This window comes from Schistocerca nitens, chromosome 8 (assembly GCF_023898315.1).
Source record: "Schistocerca nitens isolate TAMUIC-IGC-003100 chromosome 8, iqSchNite1.1, whole genome shotgun sequence".
Classification (NCBI taxonomy): Eukaryota; Metazoa; Arthropoda; class Insecta; order Orthoptera; family Acrididae; genus Schistocerca; species Schistocerca nitens.
The window spans coordinates 175,646,930-175,674,100 of record NC_064621.1 but is presented as its reverse complement, the minus strand read 5'-3'; the positions used below and the strand labels follow the sequence as shown (position 1 = coordinate 175,674,100).

General features: G+C 45.5%; 1 protein-coding gene and 1 non-coding gene across 2 annotated transcripts in view; one reads left to right on the top strand and one right to left on the bottom strand.

Moving 5' to 3' along the window:
- The window catches only part of LOC126198705 (chondroitin sulfate synthase 1), a 367,470-nt gene that overhangs the window by 103,748 nt on the left and 236,551 nt on the right, over positions 1–27,171 (bottom strand). The gene's annotated exons all lie outside the window — the stretch shown is intronic.
- On the top strand, positions 6,599–6,673 carry Trnas-cga (transfer RNA serine (anticodon CGA)). Its single transcript has one exon. It is a non-coding gene; the product is annotated as a tRNA-Ser (tRNA).

Genomic DNA, 27,171 nt, shown 5'->3' with positions numbered 1-27,171 from the left:
CCATTCCCACAATTTGGTGGAACTGCGCGATCAGAACTTCAGTGAATAGGTTAACATACCTTGTGGAGTCACTTCCGAAACAAATGCAGGCGGCTGTGAAATCCAGGGGTGGAATTACACGGTACTAAATGATGCTTGTAATGATTTTAACTTTTTGTGCTGTGAGCTTATCTTGCTTACCAGTGGACCAGCTCTGTCTTGGAATGTTCTCCCAAGGATCTCAGTAATTCTGAGGGAATTCATGTTACTAAGCGGCTTATTATGTGATAAGCATGATGATTTTGGTATGTCGGGACGCTCAACGGCGCCTTTATCAGCGCCCGTACAAATTGCCAGTCTTTTCACTGTCCAGTTTCGTCACTTCTCCTGAATGATGACGAAATGATGAGGACAACACAAACATCCAGTCCCAGGGCGGGGAAAATAGGCTAATCAGGTGCACAATACCAGTTTGCAAGTTGCCTGTCTTATGGCTTCCAAGTGCAACAAAAATTTGATTTTCATTGTTTCATATAATTACCGACCAAATTTAGAAAGTATATTGCTGTCATTATCTACTGACAATGAGTATAGTCTTAGTTAAAGGTTTGAACACAATAAGTTCAGGTATTACACTTAGAATCTATGTATGCTTTTTGAGGCAGCCTAACTCGTGGCGCGTAGATTACCCACACTCTTCATCCAGTGTTTGAGAAGGAGAGCGCTTACCGACTTTCAATGAACTGTAAACATAATTTCAGATTTTTTTTTTAAACATGACTCGCCTTCGACAACTTTGCTCATAGAAACTTGATAGATTTGTAATATGCAATTGGCAGCCTCTTATTTTCCAATCCTCTCGAGTTCAGTTTCAAACACTTTCTATACGTTTCGCTCTTTTCTGTTTTACATCAAATATGTAACATATTAACTCATTTGTAAAGTAAGCAAGCGTGTGAAGCTGTTTAACAGATGAGAAACAGCGGTGCCCTGTTTCCACTTAGGTCTTTCAGTGTTCTGTCAAATATTTCTGTACCTTCTTTCCCCATAGTATTGTGTTCAAGCTCGTTTCCTTTGAAAAGTTCTTCTGTGTATTCCTTCCACTTTGGTTACTAAGCACTGGCTTACCACCTGCCAAAGGGAATCCACGACACTCGTATCACGGATTTATTTCAAACTATGTACACTTTTAGAAGTCCATTAGGACGACATTATGCAAGTGGCAAGGTGTATTTCTTATGCGATTTCGAGAAAAGTGTAAGAGATGTTTTACGCATCAGTGATTTATCGTTGTGTTGCAACGCTGAGCACGAAGAGGCAGCGTACATGTAGTTAGCGTTCAAGCTCCGTGACCGCTGGATCGAGCCCCGCTTATGTTCTTTTCTTATTTTTTTTTTTTTTTTTTTTTGCGTACTTATTACATTTGAAAAGTAACATAATAAGAGACGTGTAGTATACGAATGTATGAACTTTTATTGAATTTCCAATAATTTTTATTATCACACTCTCTCTGTCGGGATCTTTTTCTGACCACAGTTCTAACGTCGTGATTTGTGGCCACCTGTGTTACACCACTTATGGTAGACACTGTAGATAGTCCGTCGCGAAACACTAACAAATCCAGCACCGTATGACTACAGGAACGGCAAAATACGATTACCCATTTTTGCCACTCTGCCTCGTCCTTACTTTTACCCATATTTACGTGCTATCTATCTATCGCTTGCGCCGTAGTCCCGCATTGTGTGCGCGGGGTTGGCGTGGTTAAATCGGATTTGGCATGTTAATTTGAAGGGGTGGCCGGATGCCCTTCCTGCCGCCACCCCGTACCCCCCAGGACGGAATCAGAGTACTCCATCTGTCTGCGTCTAGTGTAAATCATGCAAAAGTGCGGATGTGTTTCAAACGTCTGTGAGTCGTGTAACTGAGGCGGAACGTGGAGACCATCCCGGTATTCACCTAGGGGGATGTGGAAAACCGCCTAAAGTCCCTCGTCGTTAATCCGGCGGGCGGATTCGGTCCGGGGCCGGCGCGCCTACCCGAGTCCAGGAAGCAGCGCATTAGCGCTCACGGCTAACCTGGCGGGTCCACGTTTACGTACAATGTCCACTTAAAACATAAATGTCTCACTGATCGCTACTTCCATATGCTCACGTAGAGCCACTAAGCACGTGGGTGAGCACGTGACTCGATTGCTGCGCCATCTGTGCGTGCCCAATGGGGTGACTAATTTTTTGGTCAGAGAGCTTATTTGAGACAGGCGAAATACCCTTAGACATCAAGAAGAAAGTGGTAATTCCAAATCCAGAGAAGGCTAAATATCACCGAAACATCAGTTAACAAGTCATGAGATAGAAGCGCTTCAGATGTGTTGCTTCAGAAGAATGCTGCAGATTAGATGGATACATTGTATAACAAATGACGGGGCACGGAATCGAATTAGGGAAAAAAGAAATTTACGGCACAATTTTACAAAAAAGAATGGATCGACTGATAGGACACAACCGGAGGCACCAAGGAATCGTCAGTTTGGTAAGGGAGGTTAAGTGTTGGGTACAGAAACTGTACGGGGAGCCACGGCGCGAACACAGCAATCACCTTCAAACGGTTGTAGGCTACAGTCATTATGCAGAAATGAAGAGGCTTTGACCAGCCTTAGGAATGAAGACCACAGCAACAAGAACAAAGCTATTAGGCTGAGTTGTAGCTTATTACCAATGCTCTACGTTGAAGAAACAATAAGGGAAGTTGGAAGATATTTTCGGAAGAGGAATAAAACTTCAAAAGGAACAGATATCACTGCTAAGGTCCGTAGGCGGTATGACACTTTTTTCCGGATGTAAGGAAGACTTAGGAGATATAGTGAAAGGAAAGCAAGGAATACAGACTGAGAAAAAGTAGGGCAATGAAGAAGATAATGGAGAGTATTAGAAACGTTAGAGTAGGGAACAACAAACGGTGGAAAAACTCTCCTACCTGGGGAGAATGATACCACAGGACGTTCGGAGTAAGGAGGATATCAAAAGTAGAATGACATAGGCGAAGGAGGCTTTCATGAATAAAAGAACTGCTTATTATACTACATTTATTTTATTTGGGAATTAAGCTAGAAATTAAAATAGAAAACACTGGCTCCCAATTTTTTGTGTCCTCGAGACGAGAGTGAGACGGAAATTCCTTAATAATATACAGTGCCTACTGTACAGGAGTAATTTAGGGCCGGATTAACTTTAAGGCACCCTATCGGAATTATGGAGGCGAATTTGGGGTTTTTCCATTGTTATTATTGTGATACCTCCCTACGTTATCACCTACATCACATGATTAGCTTCGATTACTAAATGTGTACCCGTTAATATCCACTGTTTTGTCAAACTGCGGAATTTTTTATTTTTTAGATATGTTTCAGCTGCAACCATAGTTATTCTGCAGACCTGTCTTTCAGAAGAGTTAACCCTAAAAAAGGGGTAGAAAAACACTAGCAATCATCTGGATGAGATAAATACTGATTGAGCAGTTAATAGGATCATAAACAATAATGCGAAATCTACAGCTAAAGAGCTCTTACAAAATTCTTCCGCAAGTCTGAACGCTGAGCTACAATATTCAGCACTTCGTTTATATGTCTGCCTATTGCTCAACACTGGTCACATTATCATTACAAGCGCTTCCATAACATATCAAAAATTTTTTAGTTGTCCACTGCTGAAGAATGTAATACCAGAAAAGGTTCCTCCAGTCAGCAAGTTTAGATTTTGCACTTGTGAATTGCTGTCTACTTACATTATTTCACGGTTTGGGTATCAGACTCCATAGCAGAAACACACTTAGAATTCTAAAGTACTATAACTTCTGCTTCTATGAGTGTATCTGAAATGATAACTGTTCTGTATGTAATTTCAGTTAAAAGCTGAGGTGAAAAACAGAAACACACTGAGGTGGCAAAAGCTATGGGATAGCGATATGCACATATACAGATGTCGGTAGTATTGCATACGCAAGGTATAAAAGGGCCGTGACTGGCGGAGCTGTTCAAAAATGGCTCTGAGCACTATGGGACTTAACATCTATGGTCATCAGTCCCCTAGAACTTAGAACTACTTAAACCTAACTAACCTAAGGACACCACACAACACCCAGCCATCACGAGGCAGAGAAAATCCCTGACCCCGCCGGGAATCGAACCCGGGAACCCGGGCGTGGGAAGCGAGAACGCTACCGCACGACCACGAGATGCGGGCGGCGGAGCTGTCATTTATCGCAGGTGACTGATATGAAAACGTTACCGACGTGATTATGGTCGCACGATGGGAATCAACAGACTCTGAACGCGAAATGGTAGATGGAGCTACACGCGTGGGACATTCCACTTCGGAAATGGTTGGAGGAATTCAATGTTCCGAGACTCACAATGTCAAGACTGCGATGAGAATACCAAATTTTTGGCATTACCTCTCGCCACTGACAACACAGCGGAAGACGGCCTTCACTTAACGACCGTGAGCAGCGGCGTTTGCGTAGAATTGTCAGTGCTAACAGAAAGGCAACACTTCGTGAAATAACCGCAGAAATCAACATCGGGTATACGACGAACATATCCCTTGGGACAGTGGGCAAAATTTGCCGTTATTGGCTATGGTACAGAAAACCGACGCTAGTGCCTTTGCTAGCAGCATGATATTACCTGCGGCGCCACTCTAGTGATCATATCCGTTGGGCCCTAGATGAACGGAAAACAGTGGTCCGATCAGATGAGTCCCGATTTCAATTGGTAAGAGCTGATGGTAGGTTGGTTGTTTTGGGGAAGGAGACCAGACAGCGAGGTCATCGGTCTCATCGGATTAGGAAAGGACGGGGGAGGAAGTCGGCCGTTTTGAAAGGAACCATCCCGGCATTTGCCTGGAGCGATTTAGGGAAATCACGGAAAACCTAAATCAGGATGGCCGGACGTGGGATTGAACCGTCGTCCTCCCGAATGCGAGTCCAGTGTCTAACCACTGCGCCACCTCGCTCGGTAGCTGATAGTAGGGTTCAGGTATAGTGCAAACCACACGAAGCCATGGACCCTTGTTGTCAACAAGGCACTGTGTCAGCCGACGGCGGCTCTATAATGGTGTAGGCTGTTTACATGGAATGGACTGGATCCTCTAGTCCAACTGAACCGATCACTGACTGGAAATGGTTATGTTCGGATATTTGGAGAGCATTTGCAGCCATTAATGGACGTCACGTTCCCAAACAACATTGGAATTTTTAAGAATGACAATGTGCCATGTCACCAGGCCACAACTGTTCGCATCTGGTTTAAAGAAAGTTCTAGACAATTTCGAGCGAATGATCTGGCCACACAGATCGCCCGACATGAAACCCATCGAAAGTCTATGGGACATAGTCGAGAGGTCAGTCCGTGCACAAAATCCTTCCCAGACAACACTTTTGAAGTTACGGACTTCTATACAAACGGGCTAGGTCAATATTCCTGGATGGGACCTCCAGCAACTTGTAGAGTAGATGCCACGTCGTGTTGCACTACGCCGGGCAAAAGAAGGTACGACACGACCTTTGTCACCTTTATTTATTTATTTATCTTATGGTATGCATCGCTATTCTTGAATGAGATTTTCACTCTGCAGCGGAGTGTGCGCTGATATGAAACTTCCTGGCAGATTAAAACTGTGTGCCCGACCGAGACTCGAACTCGGGACCTTTGCCTTTCGCGGGCAAGTGCTCTACCAACTGAGCACTTGCCCGCGAAAGGCAAAGGTCCCGAGTTCGAGTCTCGGTGGGGCACACAGTTTTAATCTGCCAGGAAGTTTCATTTCAGCGCACACTCCGCTGCAGAGTGAAAATCTCATTCTGGAAACATCCCCCAGGCTGTGGCTAAGCCATGTCTCCGCAATATCCTTTCTTTCAGGAGTGCTAGTTCTGCAAGTTTCGCAGGAGAGCTTCTGTAAAGTTTGGAATGTAGGAGACGAGGTACTGGCAGAAGTAAAGCTGTGAGTACCGGTCGTGAGTCGTGCTTCGGTAGCTCAGTTGGTAGAGCACTTGCCCGCGAAAGGCAAAGGTCCCGAGTTCGAGTCTCGGTCGGGCACACAGTTTTAATCTGCCAGGAAGTTTCATATCAGCGCACACTCCGCTGCAGAGTGAAAATCTCATTCTGGAAACATCCCCCAGGCTGTGGCTAAGCCATGTCTCCGCAATATCCTTTCTTTCAGGAGTGCTAGTTCTGCAAGTTTCGCAGGAGAGCTTCTGTAAAGTTTGGAATGTAGGAGACGAGGTACTGGCAGAAGTAAAGCTGTGAGTACCGGTCGTGAGTCGTGCTTCGGTAGCTCAGTTGGTAAAGCACTTGCCCGCGAAAGGCAAAGGTCCCGAGTTCGAGTCTCGGTCGGGCACACAGTTTTAATCTGCCAGGAAGTTTCATATCAGCGCACACTCCGCTGCAGAGTGAAAATCTCATTCTGGAAACATCCCCCAGGCTGTGGCTAAGCCATGTCTCCGCAATATCCTTTCTTTCAGGAGTGCTAGTTCTGCAAGTTTCGCAGGAGAGCTTCTGTAAAGTTTGGAATGTAGGAGACGAGGTACTGGCAGAAGTAAAGCTGTGAGTACCGGTCGTGAGTCGTGCTTCGGTAGCTCAGTTGGTAGAGCACTTGCCCGCGAAAGGCAAAGGTCCCGAGTTCGAGTCTCGGTCGGGCATACAGTTTTAATCTGCCAGGAAGTTTCATATCAGCGCACACTCCGCTGCAGAGTGAAAATCTCATTCTGGAAACATCCCCCAGGCTGTGGCTAAGCCATGTCTCCGCAATATCCTTTCTTTCAGGAGTGCTAGTTCTGCAAGTTTCGCAGGAGAGCTTCTGTAAAGTTTGGAATGTAGGAGACGAGGTACTGGCAGAAGTAAAGCTGTGAGTACCGGTCGTGAGTCGTGCTTCGGTAGCTCAGTTGGTAGAGCACTTGCCCGCGAAAGGCAAAGGTCCCGAGTTCGAGTCTCGGTCGGGCACACAGTTTTAATCTGCCAGGAAGTTTCATATCAGCGCACACTCCGCTGCAGAGTGAAAATCTCATTCTGGAAACATCCCCCAGGCTGTGGCTAAGCCATGTCTCCGCAATATCCTTTCTTTCAGGAGTGCTAGTTCTGCAAGTTTCGCAGGAGAGCTTCTGTAAAGTTTGGAAAGTAGGAGACGAGGTACTGGCAGAAGTAAAGCTGTGAGTACCGGTCGTGAGTCGTGCTTCGGTAGCTCAGTTGGTAGAGCACTTGCCCGCGAAAGGCAAAGGTCCCGAGTTCGAGTCTCGGTCGGGCACACAGTTTAATCTGCCAGGAAGTTTCATCGCTATTCTTATACACGTTATATACAATTTAATTACAAATTGACATCCAGACATTAAATATAATCGATAGCCTCCTCTGTTGCACCTAGGAAGTCGATGAAGGTTCCCCCGTGAAGTGTATCTTATCAATCAGAATCTCAGATCTTCTCTTCATATTATGGAACCATACCCAAATCTTGTTTCTTATGATTTGTTGTCGTTTTATGTTTGTGATTTCCTCTTTTCAGTTTAACTACTTGTCAAAGATACTCTCTCTTTTGTTTGCGGTGGGCTATAACCATTTCTGCGCCCTGAGGTTATTGCACTATGTTATTTATCCACCTAAGAAACATGCTCTTACGATTCGTGAGGAATGAATGATTAAATAAAATCTGAGACAACAGCTCACGTTAGAGTCTTCATTCCCTTCTCCAATTTCGGTTGCTTACAGGAATTAAGAGCAGTGTTCGGGAAGAGGGAAACGGTGTCTACCAACGTTAAAAATTTCGTATGTCATAGTGAGGAGACGTCTTACTACACGTATAATGCAGCCCCACCCACGTAGCGAGAACGGTGGCTTTTTTATACCGTCTGCTCTCGATAACTGCCGCGTGGAGCGGCCGCGCGGTTCGACATGTCACGAATCGTGCGGCCCCTCCCGCCGGAGGCTCGAATCCTCCCTCGGGCATGAGTGTGTGTGTTGTTCTTAGCGTAAGTTAGTCTAAGTTAATTTAAGCAGTGTGTAAGTCTAGGGACCGATGACCTCAGTAGTTTGGTCCCTTAAGAATTCACGCACATTTTTGATCTTGATAACTAACATAACTTTCTTTCATATTACTAAACGCGTTCCACGTCCATGGACTCGGGAATCGAACCCGGGTCCCTCGCATGTCAGCCATCTAACCTGACCATTCAGCTACGGAGGCAGCCTCCTTTGACGCACCACTTTGTGAATCCTGAAACTTTGATGGAAAATCTTCTTTACGTCGAAGGTTCATAAAGTTTTAGAAATGAAAAAAAGGTATGTTATTCAGCGATTACTTTAACTTCAAATCATAACTAATAACACAGAGATCATAATAAAAATTTTGAAAAATAATTAGTATGGTGAAAACGTAGACAGAAAGAAAAGGCCACAGTACTTAGTCACTTCCCGCGGAAATCAGTGTTCCGCGGAACATAGATTTTGAAATCTCCATTGAAAAATAGCATCAAGCACTTTGGTTAGAAACTGGTCATCCTGATTTAGATTTTCGACGGTTTCCTTACGACATTAAAGACGAATGCAAGTGTTTTAATTTTACTGCGGTCGATTTCTTTCCAATCCGAGCATGTGCCCTATCTGATGACTGGGACGTCTACACGAAATTAAATCCTGAGCTTCATTCTAAGAGTCACGGTAGAGTACATAGTATCTTTTTTAAAAATCAACCAGATACGAGAATCAGCGAGGTTCAAAAATGGTTCAAATGGCTCTCAGCACTATGGGACACTACATCTGAGATCATCAGTCCCCTAGAACTTAGAACTACTTAAACCTAACTAACCTAAGGACATCACACACATCTATGCCCGAGGCAGGATTCGAACCTGCGACCGTAGCGGTCGCGCGGTTCCAGACTGTAGCGCCTAGAACCGCTCAGCCACTGCGGCCGGCATCAGCGAGGTCTGTCGAAAAATAAGGCAAGTGTAGCATATGATAAACTGGAGAGAATAACGGTGCTACAGATACGTCTCAGCGAAGTATATCCTATTACACTGTCCAGTTACATTAATATGACTCTCTGTCAAAAGCCTGAATAAATGCCTTTTGCAGAGCTGACTGTTACGAGACGTGCTGGGAGAGATTCAATGAAGTTCTGGAAGGCACCGATAGGGATTGGAGCCTGCCGACTCGAGTGTCGTTGCCAGCTATGCTAGGTTTCTCGGCCTAGGATACATTGTGCGTTCTGTCCAGTCGAGGTTACGCCACAGATCATCGGTTGGATTGAAGTCTGCGGAGTTTGGTGGTCAGGGCAGTACGATGAACTCATCCTCATGCTCTTCGAAACATGCAGGTACATTGTGAGTTGGGTGACAGGTTGGGTTGTTTTATTAGTAGATGCCATCGTGCCGAGGAAAACCAAACTGCATACAAAAGTGGACTGGTCCCCAACGATATAAGCATACTTGTGTTGATGTATTGTGCCCTCCAGAATGACATTATCACCCAAGGAATGCCACGAAAACATTCCCAAGACCATAACACTTCTTCCTCATGCCTGGAACCTACCGACAATTGTTGCAGGGTGTAGGTTTCAGACGTTTCACGCCGTACACGCCAACTACCATCTGTTCGATGGAGCATACAACGTGATTCATCTGGGTGAGCCACAGATGCCTCGCCGCCGGATTTGGATAGCACCATTTTGGCGTGTATGGTATACCTTAAGCGCGGCGGCACGCGAACAGTTTATAAATTTAGCCGTTTCGGAAATGCTTCCACCGTTGGCCCGAAAGCGCATGATGATGTCCTTTTGGACGGACGCAGACAAATCGTTTCGTTTCCGCGTTGTGACAACGACGACGTTGTCCGCATCTCCCGGAGGCACTTTATATACTCTCCATTGCTGCTGCTACACTCCCCATTGCTGCTGCTACCACCTGCCGTCACTGAGTGATTATTGCAAAAAATGGTTCAAATGGCTCTGAGCACTATGGGACTTAACTTCTAAGGTCATCAGTCCCCTAGAACTTAGAACTACTTAAACCTAACTAACCTAAGGACATCACACACATCCATGCCCGAGGCAGGATTCGAACCTGCGACCGTAGCAGTCGCGCGGTTCCATGACCACCGCGGCCGGCGTGATTATTGCACGCTGATATCGAACATATGCGGTGGTCCCGTTAATGTGACTGGAAAGTGCATTATTCATCGTTCACTGGATGCAGACTACACCAGTTTTCAAACATAGATCAGTGTACGTGAAAAGTGTACTATACATTCCATGCATCCTCCGCACACTCATCCTCCGCACCGTGTGATTAGAATTTTCGGAGCTATCTTCTATGTGCTAAAACTTCAGTATGCTCAGCTTTGCTTGATCTCTATTCGGAAAAAGCAGGAACACCAGGAATATATGTCACGCCGACACGGTGTTAGAAAAAGGAAAGAAGGAAGAGTAGGGTTTAAGGTTCGTCGACAAAGAAGTCATTAGAGACGGAGCAAAAGATGAGACGGATTGCGGATGAAAATGGGCTCTGTCCTTTCGAAGGAACCATCCCGTAATTTATCCGAAACGATTAAGGGGAATCATGACCCGCTACCGCAGCCGAGCGCGCTACCGCACTGCTTCCTGGACTCGAGAAGGCGCGCCGGCCCCGGATCGAATCCGCCCGGCGGATTAACGACGAGGGCCGGTGTGCCGGCCAGCCTGGATGTGGTTTTTAGGAGGATCTCCACATCCCGCTAGGTGAATATCGGGCTGGTCCCCACGTTCCGCCTCAGTTACACGCGTCGCACACATTTGCAACACGTCCGCACTATTTCACGATTTACACTTGACGCAGACAGTTGGGGTACACCGATTCCATCCTGGGGGGTATGGGGTGGGGACAGGAAGGTCATCCCGCCATCCCTAACACTAATATTGCTAAATCCGTTGTAACCACGCCGACCCTGATCGCTGCGGGACTCTGGCGTATGCGAAAGAAAGAAAGAAAAGATTAAGGGAAATCATGAAAAACTTAAATCCAGTGGCGGTGCGCTCATTAACGCTCTACGGCTGAACCTACCCAAAAGATTCCTAAATAATTCGTCAACTGAATTTAATCGTATGACGTACCCTCGTAAATGTTACCAAATATTTTACGTTTGATCTTCGTATATGCACCCTGCCAGTATTAGCTCTAGCTTTGCAACCAATAGTAGCTCGGAATTCCGTGCTTCTTACGAGCATGCGCAGAAGCCCGTTTCTTTCACGTGGCAGACTGGGGTTTCTACAGCGTGGATATGGCTTTTAAAAGCTGGCGTTTGATTTATTTCTACTTCTCTCCAGCAGGCAGATACACGCCTTGGAATGACAAGTCATTCAGCGGTTCCCTAACAGACACAACATGGTCGGCAGAATGAGAAACCATTAACTCTTAATTTAAACGTTTACTTAAAACATAAATAGCAGGAGGGCATTCATAATTCATAGAAAATGAAAGTGAATGCAGTGTCGGATGTTGTTACAAGATGGCAGGAAATACCTTATTATTTTCATTGTTCTTCAGATTAAAATTTAGTAGCCTTACTTATTTCACTCGCTGGTAGTTCCGTAAAGTGTCTGCAGGTTTTAATGTAAACAATACTAGACGTGCTTATGGTGAAACCTGGAAAATGAATTCAGTAGTTAAAATGTTATAAGTAGAGACAGTCATTAACTGACTGTGAACTATTTTTCGGTGTACCCTGTCCCGTGTGAGGCGTAATCGACCATTTGTCTTGTCATTATGTAGTCAAGACGAAAACTATAAGCTGTCTAGTATTTACATCGTTATCTTATAACGCCTGGTGTTGCTGACTATCCTAAACTATGGACGCGTTTATTTCGTCACAAGATCTCTCGTCTTTCCTGATGATAGAACGAAAGCCGACGCCAAGGCTGCTATTAAAAAATCTTATGGAAAATTTTTAAGACGTTTCCAGACACAATGGCACAATTCAAACCCGTGCTTAAGTGGTACCGCTGTAAGGAACAAACTTTTTTGTTATTACTGTGTACTATTTGGAATGGGTATTGACGGTTTTGAATGGCGTAAGTGGAGAGTAGGCGAAGACAGTCTTCTAAATTTCTTTTCGAAAGCTAAAAAGCATGAATGTTCCATATCACGTATCACAGCAGCTGTTAAATAGAGTCAGCTAGTTACATTAAGAATTGATCATGTTTTTTTCACAAGCAACACGGCTGGAGGCTTTGAAACATAGTGAGAAGGTTGATCGAAACTGAAGTATTATGAAAAAACTTATTTCGAGTATCTGCTTTTTAGCACGGCAAGAGTTAGCTCTTCGAGGTCATGACGAATCTGAATTGTCAGTAATTAAAGGAAATTATTTAGAACTTTTGGATTTCTTAGCAGAAGAAGATCAATGCATGGAGGCAATTTGGCATCCGACAGAGTATTTAAAGGCACTGCCTTTCACACACAAAATAAATTAATAGGTTGTATTACGGATGTTGTTAAAGAACAAATTTCAAGAAAAATTAAAAATAGCCCTTTTATATCAGTACAAGCATACGAAACAGCTGATGACCCAACTAGAAGTCAAATTAGTGCAATTTCACAAATAACGAATCAGGAGAGACACAAGGCATAGCGACTGTTTTGTTGCAAGTGCCAAGCAGTTGGAATATTGATAAAAACAAGTTAGTATCGCAATATGACGGCTGCAGTGCGTGCAACGGCAGGTAAAAATTATGGTGTACTTTTTATTGTGAAACAAGCATATCCTCAAGCTCTCTTTATCCAGTGCTACGCACATCTGTTGAACTTGGTCCTCTTCAATGGTTAAAAAAAATTACGCAGTAAAAATTTTTGTGACAAAATATCAGGATTTTACGCATCTTTTAGCCGTTCGAGTACAAGAATCGAACTTCTGAGGGAAAGGGGATTTAAACTACCAAGTCCTTGTGAAACAAGAAGGAATTTTCATTCACGCGCTGTGAAAACCATTATTCTTCACTATACAGATCTGACAGCAGCATTTAATGATGTGATAAGCAATGAAGGGTGGTATGATAATTCTTTACATCAAGCAACTGGGCTAAATAGTTTACTGGATAATCAAATTTTTCTTTTTCTACTGCAGCTGTACAATTCGATTTTCCAGCATACAAGTCTCTTGTTTGACGCCTTGCAAAGTAAACCTGTGGACATAAGACGTTGTAAGCTCGAACTGCATTAAGGCTGTTGAAAGACTAAGATGTGAGGAAATTATTCTGAAGAGCATAGTAGAAGCTAGGGGGCGTTGTAAATTCAGCACGAGTATCTGAAATTAAATTTAACAAAACAAAAGCAAATATTCAGAAATTGAGAAGACTAGCATTCGAAATAATTGACACAGTAGTAGTAAACATGGAAACTAAGTTCCAGCACTTTCGTAAAACATGACTTACGAACTTGTAAATGAGAAAAACTTCTCAGGTCATAGTAGACCAAACACTTTCGCAATACGTGAAGCTGAAAAACTACTCAAAATATATCCTTTCTTTGAGAGTGAAAAACTGAAAGAAGAACGTACGTTTATTTACAGCAATGAGGATAAACGTCTACAGCCTCAGGAGTTCCTTAAATCCATTACAAGCCATGGACATCTTCTCTGAATGTATGAAATTACTGTCGTTGGCTCTTACAATTCCAGCAACAACTGCGTCTTCCGAAAGAAGCGTGAGTACATTCAAACGCGTTAAAGCCTACCTTCGTAACATAATGACAAATAACAGACTTGTTAATTTTGGCTATAGAGAAGGGAACTGTGAAATCTTCAAGCAATCGGCAGGACTTAATATCTCATGATATCGATGTTTACGCCCAGAGAAAGGACAGGAGGATAGACCTAGTTTATAATAAGATGTAACGGTGAGTTACTATGTATTATATTTTTATTAATATGTAGCTGTTTAATATTTTTATGTATTTATTTATAACAATTTCTGTAGCAGTTTCAGTCCTAGCAGAAATATGTAACTAGGTTACTTTTGCAGTGTTTCTGTTTTACAAGTTTTTGTTTTAAGATTTTTTTCTTTTTTACAAAATTTGTAACTCTCAGCCTAGCCTACAAAAAATGCCACGCTTCACCACTGCCTAAATCTGGATGTCCTGAAGGAGATTTGAACCGTCATCCTCCCAATTGCGAGTCCAGTGTGTTAACCTGTGCCACCTCGTTCGGTGTCTTCCACAATAGCGCTTTCTTTACCTCAGTGAACGCGTTGGATATTAGTATATTACGCTGCAAACCCATTTTAACGTCGTTGAAACTCTTTAACAAAATGCTAATGTCTGAAAATAAACTGGGGCTGGGCGCCCTACGCATCCGTGTAAGGAGTAGCGGCTTCTTGCTCTCTCGGCTCTGACGTCACCATCGCCAAGGTCTGTTTTTAAGATAACATAGTTAAAAACTTTAAAAAAATTGTTTTAAGTAGGCCAAGAATGCGACCACGTTCAGCGCTTTATTGCTAAGTACACTGTCAAGGCAACCCGACAAAGAAAGGTCACGAGACGGATGGGAAGAAGCGTGGTAGAGCATGCTTATCTTTCTAAAGGCACGCCGGGGCAAAAAGAAGGAAGAAACAACACAAACAGTGCAGCTTGTAACTTAATGGCAAATGCTCGTGTTACTGCAGCGTTGGAGCCAGTAGCTCTTTTATTAACTTCTTAACTATAGGTAGCTTGTTGGAAAAAATGCAATCGAGTTTTCTCTGCTTATTTCGGAGGTGCTTTGCTTCTCTTAGCACACAGACGTTTTTCTGAACATGATGTCTTTTTACTTCGAACGCTGCTCGCAATATATACTTTTATAACTTTCATTCCAGGTACATTTTTACCTTACTACTAGGTGATGTTTAACACCAGTTTCAGCGCTATTGGGAAACGTTAGTCTTGGAGATGGACAACGGATGCGCTCTATGTGCAACGGGGCACCATCTCATTTTCTACACTTCGCACAACAGTACTTGGCAGGAACGTTTAATGAGCAGTGAATTGGTCGAGGAGGCCCCCTATTCACATCATCTCAGTTCCTTACATTTCTTGCTACAGGGACAGTTAAAATGCACTGATGTAATCCAAGGCATGGACAACTGTATATAGTGTGTTTCTAAATGAACACACTTGTTTTAAGGCTTTGTAGCATGTATTGCATTCAGCTTACATTAACATAAAAATACATTAAATGACAGAACAACTCAAGCAGTTTTCAACTATTCAATGTGAGCATTATTCGTCACATAGCACACATCGAACTGATAGGCGGGTTCTTCCCAAAACTTGATCAGTGTGTCTGAGGTCATTGTTGCAACAACTGTTTCAGTCCTGTTTCCGAAGTCAGGTACTGCAGCTTGTAGCGCACATGATCCTTTATGAATCACAAAGGTAAAAATCGCTTGGCATCTGATCAGGTGGCAAGACAGACAATCTACAAAACTATAGAAGATGTCGAAATGACAACCTCTGCAGCTGACAAGAAGAAGAACACAGTGAAATCTGTCGCAGCACACGCCCTTCTAGATGGACCAGCAGTATTCTGCGGATGCAGACTCAATTTCAGTATCGATATTAACGATACATTCACCCATGGCAACGGGTGGTTGACAGTCGCCATTGTTCGAGGAGGAACAGGTGTGTCAAATGTTTCAGGACTGGAGAGTTTCGTCGACAGAGACATCATCGCCTACAAGACGTATCATGTTACTGAAAACGCAAATAAAGACTTTGGCAAATCTAATTATATGTCACCTTCACCCTTTTTCCTCTCTGATCAGGTGGCTGTGGAGGCCATGCGTAACAAGCCCTGCCATCCGGCGCCTTGCAACCAACGTCGTTCAACCAATCGTGTAGTGTGTCATGCCAGAGACGGCACACCATCTCGCTGACAAATAAAGTTCTGTGGTTTAGCTTCTTCCAGTATAAAGAAAGAGCCATAGTTCTAACGCAGCAAGATACGAAGCACCAGCTACATTTGCTGCACAGAAAAAGAAAGGCTCTTAAGCTTTCCGATGGGATATGACATAAGGTACATTTATTTTAGGGAAGTTTCGTTTCAACTGTGCCATCTCGTGGGGATTTGATGCCCCCAGATACACACATTATGTGTGTTCACATTTACACTTACAAGAAATGTCGAGTCATCACTGAAGACCCACACGATCCAGGAAAGCTTCACGGTCATGTACCAACATTTTCTTTGCAAAGTTGGTAAGTAGACTGCAGTCTGTAGGCTTTAGAGCTTGTACAGGTTTACAAATAAAAATATTTGAGCTACTCTTTCATTTGATGTACTATATTTAATTGTAAGTTGAATACAATAAATGCTACAACGTATTAAAACAGGTATATTGATTTTGAAACACCCTGTACTTTACAGGAGCGTAGCGTAGCGTGCGTCCCATGCCTATGGCCAAATCCGAGATTGGTTGGTTGGTTGGTTCGGGGGAGGGGACCAAACAGCGAGGTCATCGGTCCCATCAGATTAGAGAAGGATGGGGAAGGGAGTCGGCCATGTACAGTAGTGGCCATTAAAATTGCTACAGCACGAAGATGACGTGCTACAACCGCTACGGACGCAGGTTCGACTCCTGCCTCGGGCATGGATGTGTGTGATGTCCTTAGATTAGTTAGGTTTAAGTAGTTCTAAGTTCTAGGGGACTGATGACCTCAGCAGTGAAGTCCCATAGTGCTCAGAGCCATTTGAACTGTTTGACGCGATATTTAACCGACAGGAACAAGATGCTGTGATATGCAAATGATTATCTTTTCAGAGCATTCACACGAGTTTGGCGCCGGTGGCGATACCTACAACGTGCTCACATGAGAAAAGATTCCAACCGATTTCTCATTCACAAACAGCAGTTGACCAGCTTTGCCTGGTGAAACGTTGTTGTGATGCCTCGTGTAGGGAGGAGAAATGCGTACCATCACGTTTCCGACTTTGCTAAAGGTCGGATTGTAGCCTATCGCGATTGTGGTTTATCGTAATGCGACATTGCTGCTCGCGTTGGTCGAGATCCAATGACTGTTAGCAGAATATGAAATCGGTGGGTTCAGGAGGGTAATACGGAACGCCGTGCTGGATCCCAACGGCCTCGTATCACCAGCAGTCGAGATGACAGGCATCTTATCCGCATGGCTGTAACGGATCGTGGAGCCACGTCTCGATCCCTGAGTCAACAGATGGGGACGTTTGCAAGACAACAACCATCTGCACGAACAGTTCAACGACGTTTGCAGCAGCATGGACTATCAGCTCGGAGACCATGGCTGCGGTTACCCTTGACGCTGAATCACAGACAGGAACGCCTGCGATGGTGTACTCAACGACGAACCTGGGTGCACGAATGGAAAACGTCATTTTTTCGGATGAATCCAGGTTCTGTTTACAGCATCATGATGGTCGCATCCGTGTTTGGCGACATCGCGGTGAACGCACATTGGAAGCGTGTATTCGTCATCGCCATACTGGTGTATCACCCGGCGTGATGGTATGGGGTGCCATTAGTTACACGTCTCGGTCACCTCTTGTTCGCACTGAAAGCACTTTGAACAGTGGACGTTACATTTTTAGATGTGTTACGACCCATGGCTCTACCCTTCATTCCATCCCTGCGAAACCCTACATTTCAGCAGGATAATGCACGACCGCATGTTGCAGGTCCTGTACGGGCCTTTCTGGATACAGAAAATGTTTGACTGCTGCCCTGGCCAGCACATTCTCCAGATCTCTCACCAATTGAAAACGTCTGGCCAATGCTGGCCGAGCAACTGGCTCGTCACAATACGCCAGTCACTACTATCGATGAACTGTTGTATCGTGTTGAAGCTGCATGGGCAGCTGTACCTGTACACGCCATCCAAGCTCTGTTTGACTCAATGCCCAGGCGTATCAAGGCCGTTATTACGGCCAGAGGTGGTTGTTCTGGGTACTGATTTCTCAGGATGTATGCTCCCAAATTGCGTGAAAATGTAATCACATGTCAGTTCTAGTATAATATATTTGTCGAATGAATACCCGTTTATCATCTGCATTTCTTCTTGGTGTAGCAATTTCAATGGCCAGTAGTGTACTTTCAGAGGAACCATCCTGGAATTTGCCTGAAACGATTCAGGGAAATCACGGAAAAGGATGGTCGGACGCGCGTTTGAACCGTCGTCCTCCCGAATGCGCGTCTAGCCACAGCTCCACCTTCCTCGGTCCAAATCCGAGAGCAGCCAGGTGTGTTCGCACGAGTTCGTAATTGAGAGAGAGGGCTGAAGTACAAGGGTTGGACAAACGCATGGAAACATCCCGAGAAACGCATGCTTGAACATAAATGCAGATGTTAGCTAAGCCTGCAGGTTGCGTTCTCGTATTTGACCCGCGAACGGCACCTCTGCATCGTCATTAATACGTGACATGCATCAGTGGTATCATAATTGTCTTCTGAGTAGCTGAGAGTCCATTATGTCCGTGCCAAGTCGATTCGGACCTGATCAAATTGTTGGCGCTCGTATGGTGGGTTCTTCCGCAACCAAGATAGTCCAAGTGTTTGGTGTTTCGTGGGGTACCGTATTGAAAAAATGGTTCAAATGGCTCTGAGCACTATGAGACTTAACTTCTGAGGTCATCAGTCCCCTAGAACTTAGAACTACTTAAACCTAACTAACCTAAGGACATCACACACATCCATGCCCGAGGCAAGATTCGAACCTGCGACCGTAGCGGTCGCGCGGTTCCAGACTGTAGCGCCTAGAACCGCTCGGCCACTCCGGCCGGCTGTACCGTATTGAAGATTTATACCTGGTACAGGGAAGGAGTAAAATCATCATCCACTGAGTCACAACGCAGACAAAGTGTACGTTGAGTGATGGTCATGAACTATCACTGAAGCGGGTAGAGACGAAAAATAAGAGGACGACTGCTGTAAAAGTCACTGCAGAACTGAACGTCGCACTCGCGAACTTCATCAGCACCAAAACAACACGACAGGAGCTCCAAGACCAGGGAATGGAGGACGAGCTGCGATTACAAAACCACTCATTAATTATGCAAATGCCCGAAACAGGAAAACGTGGTGCTGAAGCCATAAAACCTGGACTGTGCAGCAATGGAAGGTAGTAGTTTGGTACGATGAGTCTTGCTTCACATTGTTTACAACTTCTGGCTGAGTTTACGTCCCCGGAGTGAAACAAGGCGCGCGGTTGGTGACGACTTGGACTGTCTTATCGTAGTATTCCAAGGACCCTATATTTACTCTGCAAAGTCGCACTACTACGAAAGATTATGTGACCATTTTGACTGATCAGATCCAGCCCATGCTACAGTGGTTGTTCCCCAATGGAGATACTGTGTTCCAAGACGTCAGAGCCTTTGTTCATTCAGTTCGCATCGTTCAAGAGTGCTTTTGTAAGCACGAGGGTAAAGTGCCGCATCTCCTCTGACCACAAGAATCATCAGATCTCAATGTTTCTGAACCTTTATGGTCAACGTTTGAGAGAAGGGCGCGTGATCGTTATCCACCTCCATCACTGTTTCTGAATTTGCCAGTATTTTGCAGGAAGAATGGTACAAGCTTCAGTGGTGTCACAACAGCCTCCTGTGTAGTTGTGCAACAAGTGTGGTAACTACGTTTGCACCTCCTTTAGTGCCAAAAGACAGATGGCTATCATAGAATAGATGGACCAGTTCTCAAAAAGTATTTGTCTCTGGACGTACAGAGTGTGTTCAAGTCGAAGTTATTTTTATTTTGCTTACGGAAACAGTTTTATTTATTCGTCTACATTAGCGTTATCCCCTTCAAAACTGCCGGCCGGTGTGGCCAGGCGGCTCTAGGCGCTTCAGTCTGGAACCGTGTAAGCGCTACGGTCGCAGGTTCGAATTCTGCCTCGGGCATGAATGTGTGTGATGTCCTTAGGTTAAGTTAGGTTTAAGTAGTTCTAAGATCTAGGGGACTGATGACCATATATGTTAAGTCCCATAGTGCTCAGAGCCATTTGAACTATTTTTGAACCCCTTCAAAACTGTGTCCGTTACATGTCATTCTCTTACCCAACGCTTTTTCCAATCCCTGAAAAAATTCTGGAATCCGATCTTGGGGATACCTTATACCTCTCTTAGCGACGCTTGGATAGCTCAGTTGGTACAGCAATTGCCGGCGAAAGGCAAAGGTCCCGAGTTCGAGTCTCGGTCCGGCACACAGTTTTAATCTGCCAGGAAGTTTCATATCACCGCACACTCCGCTGCATAGTGAAAATCTCATTCTCGTTTTTAATCTCACCTATGGTTGGGAAACGACGGGCCTTTAGAATTTTTTTTATATTAGGTTCAAATGGTTCAAATGGCTCTAAGCACTATGGGACTTAACATCTGAGGTCATCAGTCCCCTAGACTTAGAACTACTTAAACCTAACTAACCTAAGGACATCACACACATCAATGCCCGAGGCAGGATTCGAACCTGCGACCGTAGCAGCCGCGTGGTTCCGGACTGAAGCGCCTAGAACCGCTCGGCCACAACGTACGGCTTTATATTAGGGAATACAAAAAATATTTATGAGACTGCATCTGTAGAAATGGAGGAGGCTAGGGCATCATTACAGTAGTGTTTTTTGCTAACAGTTCACCAACATGTAACGAATTTTGCGCAGGTGCACTATCACGCTGCAAAAGCCATGAATTACGTCAATACAAATACGGGTGTCACGTAAATTGCACTGAAATTGTAAATTTTTGATCATTTTGAGAAGAGCTCATAGTGCACTATACATTTAAAGTCTAAGAAAACGGTTAGCATAACCTTCACATTAGATTGCGCTTGTTGAATTGCATATGTTTTTTTGCAGGCCTTTCTTCTGCTTTTGTCCTGCACCATTTGCTGTAAGAATGTGAGACATTTTTAAATGTGTGTGTAAAGGATTATGAAGGCTGACGAAAAAACGTTTTCCATACTTCCTACTGCGATACTCTTCATGGTTGGTAAACCAGAAGTGTTTTTCAGAACTTTAATGACGCTCTTGTAAAACGTTGATATGCAAATCCTACGACGCACATTTCTGCGTTGATGTTTCTTTCACCTACTTCACTATTTTAGCATCAAAAGGCACAACAGTGCGCGTGCAATTCCTGCTTTATACGTGACGTCGCAGCCGTGGTGGGCAACCTAGAACTGCACTGTCTGACGCTGCAGGCAGATGCGTGTTGAATGTTTTGCCCTCACCGCTCTCTGGACCGATGGCTCAGATAAACGGCGCAAATATTTAATGCGGCGTCAGGCTGAAGACAATGACGACCGTAACTCTTGTTGACCATCGGAACGGTCGAGCAGAGCGGTGTACAGCATGTTTTGACTCGACATCATCTGACTGTTTCCATCCATTTATACATCTCGTCGAAGGGATGAAGCGCTCGGTATAACAAAAAATAAGGATGCACAGTACTGTGATATCGATTAATGTGTACTTTGAAAGACAGATAGCGTTCTGCGTGTCCCTGATATTTCAGAACCTCCATGGAGTTTTTTTTTTCCAGACACAGTTTGTTGCATAGATCTAGCACGAACTCTACAATGCTGCTTTAAGCAAAAGGGAAATATTCGTTTATTCCAATGTTCGGAATAAATAAACTGAAAGGTCTATAAAGTCGAAAGCAGAGCGTGTTGCAAATTCGGACGCGGGACAGTTAGACGTCCACATTAAGTGCTTTAATAATCCGACAGTTTAGCTCTTTCCCGTCGGACAATGGAGAGAAACACGCTGAGAGTAACAGAAATATCGGAAATGTAATTAAAGGAAAATACAGATGTTGAGGAGGTGATAGTGATAATCGAAATGGTACTGTGTTGGACATACAGCCACATGAAATTTCCGACGTGAACTAATAAAATACTACTGTGGACTCCTTGTGATACCAACCTCCCTAGATGATGACGTATTGGGAACTGAAAGGTGGTGAGACCAGGCAGGCAGGCCGGCCGGAGTGGTCGTGCGGTTCTGGGCGCTACAGTCTGGAACCGAGCGACCGCTACGGTCGCAGGTTCGATTCCTGCCTCGGGCATGGATGTGTGTGATGTCCTTAGGTTAGTTAGGTTTAATTAGTTCTAAGTTCTAGGCGACTAATGACCTCAGAAGTTGAGTCGCATAGTTCTCAGAGCCATTTGAACCATTTTTGAACCAGGCAGGCAAGACGAACTTGGATGTGTAAAGCTAAGACCATAATATCTGGGTAAGCGACGAAGACACCTTTGTATAACAGTGGGCGAAAACGACGGGTGGTGGTTGTCAATAATAGAAAATGTATTATAATGTATTTTTACTCACGATACTGTAGTGCCCGTGTTGTTCAGAAGTACAATGCAATGTTTATTCGGACATACAGGCATACTTGTCTCTCCTGTGCGGAAATATACAAAATGAATGTACTAGTGCAGGTTCCACTCACATGACTGACAACACATGGAAATTTGGGTCTGACCGTGAACCCTGCTCGGATAGCCTAATAGTGATGCGACCACTTGCTGTAAGAAGGAAATCCGGGTTCGGATCTCAGTCCGGTACAAATTTTCACTGTCGTCATTGCATTATACAGCTGATGGAGGTCCATGTTCGCAACAGCAAATACATATCATGTTCAAATGGTTCAAATGGCTCTGAGCACTATGGGACTCAATTGCTGTGGTCATCAGTCCCCTAGAACTTAGAACTACTTAAATATAACTAAGCTAAGGACATCACACACATCCATGCCCGAGGCAGGATTCGAACCTGCGACCGTAGCAGTCGCACGGTTCCGGACTGCGCGCCTAGAACCGCGAGACCACCGCGGCCGGCTACATATCATGTATTTATATTCATATATACAGCTGATGGAGGTCCATGTTCGCAACAGCAAATACATATCATGTATTTATATTCATATATGTTTAGCAACACCCAAATATTTGCAAATGGATTTTACAAGGATGAAGTATACGAGAGTAATTGCTATAAGACAGGCATAAATTTTTGGAATTATTTGGCGTTTGTTAGAGAGAACTTTGAAACAAAGACGATATTTTCCTCAATGCAGACACATTAGGTTAGACCTAAACGAGACAGAAAATGAATAGCAATGGAAAAATAACAAAATAACTCAGTCATAGTCATTTTAGTACTTCTACGGATGAGGTAGACTGTTAGTAGAAAGTGAAAGAAATTCATTTGTAAATTGTTTCTGTTGTCTTTTGTGCAAAATGGTTCAAATGGCTCTGAGCACTATGGGACTTAACTTCTGAGGTCAACAGTCCCCTAGAACTTAGAACTACTTAAACCTAACTAACAAAAAAATGTGTGTGAAATCTTGTGGGACTTAACTGCTAATGTCATCAGTCCCTAAGGTTACACACTACTTAACCTAAACTATCCTAAAGACAAACACACACACCCATGCCCGAGGGAGGACTCGAACCTCCGCCGGGACCAGCCGCACAGTCCATGACTGCAGTGCCCCAGACAGCTTTTTTTTTTATTTTTTTTTTTTTTTTTTTTATTAAGAAGTACAGGCGACGGTGGGGGCGCGGGGGGGGCAAAGTGGGCAGGGGTCGAAACCTGAGGCCTGGCCACAGTGTCCCCCCCCCCCCCACCACCGAGCCTGTGGTGTTTAGGGAAATAGGAGACACAGGAATCAACAGTAGTGGAAGGCGTTGTTATTTATTTATTTGCATGTGTTTTTGTAAGATTCACTAATATCATGAAATTATGGGAACACATCGGCGAAAAAGAAAAGAAATATAAATTCTGGTTAAAGAAAAAGAAAGGAAAAAGGAAAAGCAAAAAGAAATAAAATCCGCGCAATCTGCGACGCGCTCTCCCATCCGCGGAGGTCAGAAGTATAACAGATCGTAGGCGGTTGAAACTCAGACACCGCCAGGGGAGGAGCCAGGCACCCCCCAACTCAGTGGAGGTCTAACAAAGACCGCTCGAAGATAGTTAGCAAATAATGTTCGGTATCGTGGCGAGTTTTCGAGAGCTTCATGGGCTGTTCGTAAATAGGTCCAAAAGTCGAGGCGGGATTTAGGTCCCTCATGAAAGAGATAAGCGACCGCCCATCCTTTGACCCACGTAATAGCATGATATTTGGCGGCGGGAAAATGTCGGTCCTCCGGGTATAGAAACATTCGAGGTTCGATCGTGTCGGGTGGCACCCGGAGATAGCAGGCAATGATTTGCTTCACGAAGCGCCATACATCTTGCGACGAGGCGCATGTCAGACGGTGTTCATCAGTGTCCAGTTGCTGGCAAAGGAGACAAAGAGGGGATTCTGACAAGCCAATGTTGTGCAGGCGCTGCTTCGTGGCAAATTTCCTGTTGACTATGTGATACCACAGTGCCCGGACGTTCGTAGGGAGGAAGGGCTGGTGGACGGTAGTCCACACTATGGGCCACTGGATGGAGGGATGTTTGGTCTCCATCACATTCCGGGGAACACAGCGCAGCAACAGGCTGTAAAAATCCTTAGTCCTAGGTGGGTGTGTATCTGGGAGATTGGTATGTATGTAACTGTAGTCGACGAAAAAGGTCGAAATATGGGACAAATAAGGCACGATATGGCCGACAGACACCGGTGGTGAGGTGGAAGCAGGTAGGAGGACGTCAAGCAGGCTGCGTGTTAGAGATGTACCCTGGCCCATCCACTGTTTTCTCATGGTACTCATGTACAAGGCTGCAGCTCGCATACGGACATTGACGAGCCCGACGCCACCATACCGTGAGGGCAGGGTAAGTGTCTCATAACGGACTTTAAACATCGAACCAGCCGTGAGATAATAGCCAAAAGCCGCCTGAAGGTTGCGCCCAATTGCAGTTGGCAGAGGGAGAACTTGCGCGATGTGAACCAATTTTGATGCCACATAAAGATTAATAAACTCAACCCGTTGAAGTGTGTCCTGGCGGCGCAAGAGGTTCTGGCGGACGTCGTTGCGGATGACGTGTAACAGGCGACGGAAATTCGTTGCCGCTGTGCGTGTTACCGTGGGGGTAAAGGTAATGCCCAAGTACCGGAAAGTCCGCACAAGCGGCAGGGGTGCAACTTCACCCTCCTGGAGGCCTCGTCCAATGTGCATTGCAGAAGATTTGGCGACATTCATGGCACTGCCAGCGACAGCCCCATAACGGGTAATCAATTCGAGGACTTCCCGAATCTCAGAGCCGGAGCGAATGAGGAGGAGGAGGTCATCAGCATATGCCCTACAGCGAAAAGTGTGTTGGCGTAGGGTGAGGCCAGAGAGCTTGGCCGTCAAGCCACCAAGAAGGGGCTCAAGGGCAATGGCATACAGGAGGGTAGAGAGGGGGCACCCCTGCCGTATCGAACGGCAGATAGGTACCGGCCCTGCTAAACGTCCATTGACTTGGACACGTGAACTGGCACTGTCGTAAAGACGCCGGATGACGTCGAGAAACGGAGGGGGGATGCCCATTCGGGCTGCCACCGAAAACAGGAAACGATGACGCACTTTATCGAAGGCGCTGTCGAAGTCTATAGCGACAACCGCTGCCCGGAGTCTGCAGGCCGCCGCTATCGCAATTAAGTCGCGGCATTCCCCTGTGGCAGTCTGTATGTTAACCTGTCCGCCAGGCGTCGTTTGCTCTGGCGAGAGGATATGAGGGAGTGTAGTTCGGAGCCGCATTGCCAGTAAGCGCGCGAAAATCTTGTAATCGGCATTGAGTAGGGTGAGCGGTCTGTAGCTCGTGACCATCGAACCTCGGGCTGGTTTGTGGACCGGTATAATGATGCCCTCAGCAAAGGCGGGTGGGATTGCTTGGTCAGATGTCATCAGTTCTTGGTACATAGTCGTCCACCGTGGTGCCATGAGGTCCCGAAAGGTACGGTAAAACTCAATCGGTAAGCCGTCAAAGCCGGGCGATCTGTTGACTGCACCCTTGGCGATGGCATGGTTGACTTCGTCTAGCGTGACCGGCACTGTCAAAGCATCCGCCTCCGTGTGGGGGAGGGTGCGCGTGACGTAATGCAAAATGGAGTCGTCTGCTGCAGTTCCAGCGTCTTCATCACTATAAGTACGACGGTAGTGCTCGACGAATGCGTGGACGATGTCATTCTGAGTGGTCACCTGCGTTCCATGAGGCGTGGTCAAAGTGCTGATGATCTGCCGACGACGCCTTCGTTTGTCGGACACTATATCATGCATGGATGGAATTTCTAAATCCGCGTGATCGTGGCGCCGCGTCCTTATCACGACCCCTTGCAGTTTCCGGCGTGCCAGCGCAATTATCTTCGCCTTAGTTCGTTGCCGTTCCAACTGGTTGTCCGGGGTTGGCGGTTGAGCATCCAGATCTCGGAGAATCGCGTAATAGAAGTCAACAGTGGTGCGATGCCAGTCGGCCATGTCCTTCCCGTATCTCATCAGTGTCCTCCGGATCGCCGGCTTGGCACAATCCAACCACCACGTCAATGTCGAGTGGTAGCGGGGAAGGCGTCGTTCGCAGGCTGTCCACGTTTCAGTGACTTGTTGGCGACACGCCAGGTCATGCAAGTGTGAGGTATTGAGTTTCCATGGCGCACGGCTGCGCCATACTGATTGCGGCGGAAGGAGGACCGTACAGATGTAAGCGCAATGGTCGGAAAAAACCAGCGGCCATCGTTCGGCGTCCCGTATCGCAGATCTAAGAGTTTGTGAGACATATATCCTGTCTAGTCGACTTGCGGAATGACTGGTAAGAAAGGTATGGCCAGAAAGGTCGCCGTGTTGAACTTCCCAGGTATCGTGAAGCAGGAGGTCTCGCACCACTATACGTAGCTCCTGGCATGTAGTATAGTGGGGAATCTGATCTTTAGGATGCAGAACGCAGTTAAAATCACCTCCTAGTAGGCAATGGTCATACCGCCCTAAAAACAGGGGAGCGATTTCCTCGGTATAAAACTGGGCCCTTTCATGCCGTCGGTCGGTGCCTGAGGGAGCGTAGACATTAATGATGCGTGTCCCCATGGCAGTAAGTGCCATGCCCCGAGCTGATGGGAGGAAGGCGACATCGGTCACAGAAATCCCGTGGCGAACGTAGATGGCCACCCCGCGGCCCATAGGATCACTCGCGGAGGCGTGGGCGGTATAGCCATTGATATCCGGGAGACTAGCCAAGTGAACTTCCTGCAGAAGGGCGAAATCAATATCCGAAGCCCAGAAC